Source organism: Jaculus jaculus, chromosome X (genome assembly GCF_020740685.1).
Source record: "Jaculus jaculus isolate mJacJac1 chromosome X, mJacJac1.mat.Y.cur, whole genome shotgun sequence".
Classification (NCBI taxonomy): domain Eukaryota; kingdom Metazoa; phylum Chordata; class Mammalia; order Rodentia; family Dipodidae; genus Jaculus; species Jaculus jaculus.
The window spans coordinates 94,383,569-94,390,063 of NC_059125.1; the positions used below are offsets into that span (position 1 = coordinate 94,383,569).

General features: G+C 38.9%; 1 pseudogene; it reads right to left on the reverse strand.

The window, feature by feature from the left end:
• Positions 1 to 5,829: 5,829 nt before the first annotated feature.
• Positions 5,830 to 6,066, reverse strand: LOC101609228 (annotated as a pseudogene).
• Between the last annotated feature and the right edge of the window lie 429 nt (positions 6,067 to 6,495).

Below are 6,495 nucleotides of genomic sequence, written 5' to 3' on the forward strand. Positions count from 1 at the left end.
GAAAGCCATCAAAAGAAAAAGAAACTCTAGCTGCCACCTGTGAATGTAAACTTTGGTCTCTTGTGACTATAGAAAAGTAACAAATCATCATATTGTGTCTAGGGACTGGAGCTGTGCAGCAAGAAGCTTTCAAACTCTTGTTTTGTGGATTTTTGTGAAGTATATACATTCTCTTCCTTATACTCAACCAGTTACATAGCCCTGTCATACAGAACTTCCTCTTTCTAAATTTCAGTACAAATGTCCAAAGAAATTTTTTTTTAATTTTTATTTATTTATTTATTTGAGAGTGACAGACACAGAGAGAAGGACAGATAGAGGGAGAGAGAGAGAATGGGCGCGCCAGGGCTTCCAGCCTCTGCAAACGAACTCCAGACGCGTGCGCCCCCTTGTGCATCTGGCTAACGTGGGACCTGGGGAACTGAGCCTCGAACCGGGGTCCTTAGGCTTCACAGGCAAGCGTTTAACCGCTAAGCCATCTCTCCAGCCCTGTCCAAAGAAATTTTATGGCTCTGCACTACTTATCTATTTCAGCTCCTATTTTCTTGCCTTTTTTGGAACATTGATTCAGAGAGATGTGAACATGTATCTCCTGTTAATTCCCAAGACCCCAAATAAAGTTTTTTTCCTTGCTTTTGCAATCCTTGAGTTCAGGTTAATCAACACAGTGACCAAATGGATAAACCTAGAAAGCATCATAAAAATTAAGTAAGCCAGACACAGAAGGATAAATATTGCACAATGATACATGTGGAATCTTAAAAGGATGAACTCATGGAAGCAGAGTGGTGATTATAAGATAGGGAAATGTTGATGAAAGTGTACAATTTCAGTATGGCAAGACGGATAAATTCTGGACACCTACTGTATAGCATGAGGACTATGGATCTCTATAAGGGGTGATATGCTTTAACATTGCTAAGAAAAGTAGATCCTAAATGTTCTCACCATAAATAATGATGTACATTAATAGATATGCTTGACTTGACCATTTCATGATGTATACATGTATCAAAACATTACATCTTATACTGTAAACATACACAATCTTATGTCAACAATACTGTAATAAGTCTAGGGAAAACCACACATATTAATATGTGATAAGTTATATCATTAAATTTTGTTTTGTCAAAACAATTGGCTGTTTTATTTTGTGCATTAAAAACAAACAGAAGACATTCACCAGCTGGATAAAAGAACTTAGTTCACAAAGAGAATTCAAGAAATCTTGAGTTACTATAAATTCAGATAGAAAAATGTGAACATCAGTATAGCTACATTTGGGGTGTTCACATCTGGGTAAAATCTTTCAAGTGAATCTTTCAAAGGTATGTATTTTTTATTAATGTAATTTAAGTATTAACTAACCAGCCCCAGAATATTGATTAAAGCTAAGTTACAAGGACCTGGAAAAAATGTTCATTAATATGAATAAATATTGCTAGTTCTACTTTCCCTTCAAAATACATATCAAATGCACCTTTCTTTCTATGACCCCAAGATGTCATACATAGGTGGTAATATCTAACTAACACTCACTAATGTACCAAAATAGGGGAAAAAAGTCAAACTATGGTAAAATTCACAGAGGTGAATAAAAAGTACTTATAGAAATAAATACATTTCATTAAATAAAAGACATATTTTATGCTGAAGTGCTTCGAAGTAAATTATAGACTATGTAAAAAATTACACAATCATTGAGTAAAGGAAAGGTGGAGGGTGGGCTAGTCAAATCTAAAAGGATACAAATAAATCATATGGAAACCTACATTTTTGGACAATGGAACACTCAGGAGCCATAGATTATCGCTAGAAATTTTCAGTGCCAGGAATAGGATAACTTCCAGTGAGTTGTTGGCCAGGGAGGTCCCTGATGCCCCCAAAACATTATAGACTATTACTGAGGCCCTTGGTTTCCCACCAGGAGTAGATGGTAAGACCCTATTACTGAAGATTCCACATATTTGGGCTGCAAAGCCCCTGAGAAATTCTGCTGGAACTGAGTTGATCACCTCCTCCATGTAGACCAGCTGACAGAAAGCTGTAAGGAGGCATTCTGCATACAGTTCAATGGGAGAAAGAGAAATCACCAGTTAAGATACTTAATAGTGAACACTGCAAGCCTTATATTTGACCAGCCATGCCAAATGAGCCAACCAGTGCAATAGTGGCATGTCTGTTATGGTGGAAACCAACTGCACTCTAATTGGACTGGAGGCCCACTCCATGGGAGGGAATACATCCCTGATACTGAAATCTTAAAACAGGGATAGTCATGAGACCTAGGGGTGTAACGTCTGCTGCTGTCTGGCTAAATGTATATACTATGCTTACCAAACTGCCCAGTAAGCACTTCTCTTAATGTTCATACCCTTATATTAATGCTACTCTCACTTTTGGTACAGAATCTTCTCTTTTCAGATGGAAGTGACCTTGGGATGACTCTGAAGGCATCATGATGCTGGGAAGAAGTGACAGGAGTGCTCAGTACTGCAATATCTCTATTACAACTTCCAAGACTCAGGGTCTATTGCAGAAGATGTGGCAGAAAGGATGTAAGAGCCAAAGGAAGAGTAGGACTCCTTACAATAAGCTCCCTCCAGACACAAAATGGCCTGGATATTCATGACCTCACAGTGTCTGATACTACCTACACAAGACCATCACAATAGGAGGAAAAGATGATGACATCAAAATAAAAGAGAGACTGATTGAGATGAGGAAGAGATATGATGGAGAATGGGGTTTCGAAGGGGAAAGTGGGGGGGGAGGGAGGGTATTACAATGGGGTATTTTTTATAATCATGGAAGTTTTTAATAAAAAATTGAAAAAAAATTACACAATCACTATATAACATAGTAAGGAATCTGTCATTTATTTCCTTCACTTATCAAGTCCTAAATTCAGCTCTCAAATCTGCTGTCCCACCACAAGATGGCGAGAGCTCCAAGCAAACAGAGAGAAGCAGCGTGAAAGCAGGCAAGATCAACAACAAAAGTGTAGGGTATTCTTTTGGGAAACTCCAGTGGGTTTATTTTTTCATTTTTTTTTTTATTTATTTGAGAGCGACAGACACAGAGAGAAAGACAGATAGAGGGAGAGAGAGAGAATAGGCGCGCCAGGGCTTCCAGCCTCTGCAAACGAACTCCAGACGCGTGCGCCCCCTTGTGCATCTGGCTAACGTGGGACCTGGGGAACCGAGCCTCGAACCGGGGTCCTTAGGCTTCACAGGCAAGCGCTTAACTGCTAAGCCATCTCTCCAGCCCAAGTGGGTTTATTTTATTTGTTAATAATGAAATGAAAACAAGTACTTTAGGAAGGCATAAAGATGCATATTTATTGTTCAACTCTTTAGACAGAATGTATAAGCAAGCCATGGTTGGTGAAGGCACAAGGTAGACTCCTAGTCAGGCTGTTTAACATGCTTCCAAACCTTCTTCAGCCCCAAGCAAGTAGGAAGTCCAAAAATGTCAAGACAAGGCTTGCCAATGTAATAAGTTTCCTCATTACTACCAGCTAACCCATTCGTTTTTAACCCAGGCAAATATTAGGGCAAATAATAATGGGATGCAAGCTCTGGTATATTTCTGTGGGACAAGTGAGGTAAAGTCTCTCCCAAGCTATAAAGTCCAAAGTTACCAATATGAATCATACTGGCTCTATAGAAAGATAGTTATGTAGACTCTCACATGTGGCTTTTGGGAATGCGAAGTGGAGCAGCCCTGCGGCCGAGATGGCTCAGTGAGTATGAGTAAGAAAGAGCAAGAGCTCTTGCTGTGCAAGCAGGAGAGCCTGAGAAGCCTGATGAGTTGATTCCCCAACACCTATTTAAACTTCTGGTAGTAGCCATGCACACCTCTAACCTCAATCTTGTGGAGAGTGAAAATTGGAGAATTTGGGGGGTGCACTGGTCTGCTAGCCTAACTAAAAAAAGGGGGCAACAGTGAAAAACTGTCTCGAGGATATAGGGGATTAGTGAAAAGAACACCAGACATTGCCCTCTGGCCTCTGCACATGCATGGGACATGTGCATCTGCACACACACATACATACACCACAATGAACAAACCCAAAATATGCATGCAAAAAACTGGAATAGTCCTGTATGCAGTGGAATTTGCCAATACCTAATAAAATTGCATAGGGATATATATCACTTCCCAGAAGCTATTCCAAAGGCATATATAGTCATTTCTATTTATTTACATCATTTGTAATACCAATATACTAATGAAACTCAACACAGGGCTTGGGAGATGGCTTAGAGGTATCCATTTAAAGCCAGATGCACAAAGTGGCTCATGCATCTGGAATTCATTTGCAGCAGCATGAGGCCCTGACATGTTCATTCTCTCTCTATCTCTTACAAATAAATAAAAATTATTAAAATGAAAGCCTAACTCATCCATAATGTAGTAAAAAATAAGCACAAAGATAATCTTCATATACCAACATAGAATGATCTCCAAGATACTGTAACTTTAAAAACGTTAAACAGAACATGTACAAAAGGGGAATAGAAATACACATACATATGTGCATTTTCTCATATTTGCATCAGAAGTATGAACCAAAGTCTGATAAAATTGAAGAAAATGGAAACAGGATTCGATGATAGTGATAGTAATAGAAGCTAAATTTTGCTGAATGTTTCTTGTTACCTAGGTTTGACTTTGGAAGAATAATAAAGATAAAAGTAAATCATAGGGAAACAAAAAGCAATGTCTAAAATTGAAATTACTGGCTTACAATTAAGTAATTGTGAAGTTACTATACTTAAAAACTAAGGCTATCAATTTAAGAAAACTTTAAGCCTAAAGAAGTTAGATAAAATCCTTTACTATTAAGTTCGAATTGGCAGTATCATTATGTATCTCTCTTCCTCTTTCCCTCCTTATCCTCTCTCAGCTTGGTCAATAAGCATGAAAACTCTTCGCAAAAACTTGTTGTTTGTTTTAGCTCTCAGTAGCTTTCTTTTGCAATCAGAAAATGATTGTTTTCTTGAAAACTGTCCAATCTTTCTTCCCAGGAAGTAACATTTGAAGATGGTTCCATGTCTTCTTCTTTTAAAAAAAGTGTGCTATTTATTTATTTGCAAGGAGAGGGGTCAGGGCCTCTAGCCACTGCAAAGGAACTCTAGATACATGTGCCACTTTGTGCATCTGGTTTTATGTAGGTATTAGGAAGTTAAATCTGGGTCCTTAGGCTTTGCAGGCAAATACCTTAACTGCTGAGCCATCTCTCCAGCCTGTTGTTAACTTCTTTTGCAGAATTCTTGTCACATACTGGATTCTTTCCTGTAGGATAATTGACTTTGAAATACACTCATCCATCATGTCCGGAGTAATTTTGCTCATTAAATATTGAGAGAACTGTTTAATGTAAGTGTCTTCTTCCATTAGGTGCCACATCTTATCTACAATGTTATATGTTTCCAACATACTTTTGCATTAAATCCTTACTTTCAGAATTCTTACCAGAGATACCTTTGGTACCATCATGGACTTCTGCCTCCAGGGCCCCCAGACATTTTTCTTTAACTAAAGGTAGTTCCTGTAAGACTGCATTGAAATAACAAGTGAAGATATAAGGTCAATGTATTGCAACCATAATCCCAAGAAATTGTTCAGTTTTAGCACATTTCTGCAAGTGAGAAATCATCTCAAAGCAAGAGTGACAGTTCATCATCTTTTAGAAAGAGGAAAATCCAGAAGGCAGAAACAAAAATCCCAAACTCATCAAAATCCGCGTCTATCTTCATATCATAGCCTTTGTTGACAAAATCCAGAGTCCTTTCTGTTCCTAATGTGAGGAATCCATCTTCAAGGCCAAGAAGAGTTTTCAGGCTTATCTTTGCCATGGCCCATGAACTCCAGTCCTTCAATAGGAATCTCTTTCTCCTTTATTGCTTTCTGAACACACTGTTGGTAGCGCTTGAAGAGGTCGGTGCACGGGTCCCCAGGGCCGTCCCCTTTCAGGAACTTCTTAGCAAACCAGTGATTGAAACACTGGTCCTACTCGCACTTCATGTCCGTGCAAGCCTCCCCGACGCTGTTCATGGCAAGGGCGAAGCAGATATAAGTAATCTTAAGAGTGATGTCTCTATTAGCATATCTTTCTGTATTTGCACATGTTGCACTATTTTTATCCTGGATCATCAAGCATTCCCAAACACAGAAGTCAGTTTTGCCCTCTCCATCTAAATTTGACCTGCTAACAAGTCCTATTCTTTTTTTGTTTGTTTGTTTTGTTTTGTTTTGCTTTTCAAGGTAGGGTCTTACTCGAGCCCAGGCTGACCTGGAATTCACTCTGTAATTTCAAGATGGCCTCAAACTCATGGCGATCCTCCTACCTCTGCCTCCCGAGTGCTGGGATTAAAGGCATGTACCACCACGCCCAGCAACAAGTTCTATTCTATAGAACAGAGACCTGGAGGCCCAGCCATGCTACAGAAAAAAATTAAGAATTACCATCTTCCTAGAAATTTC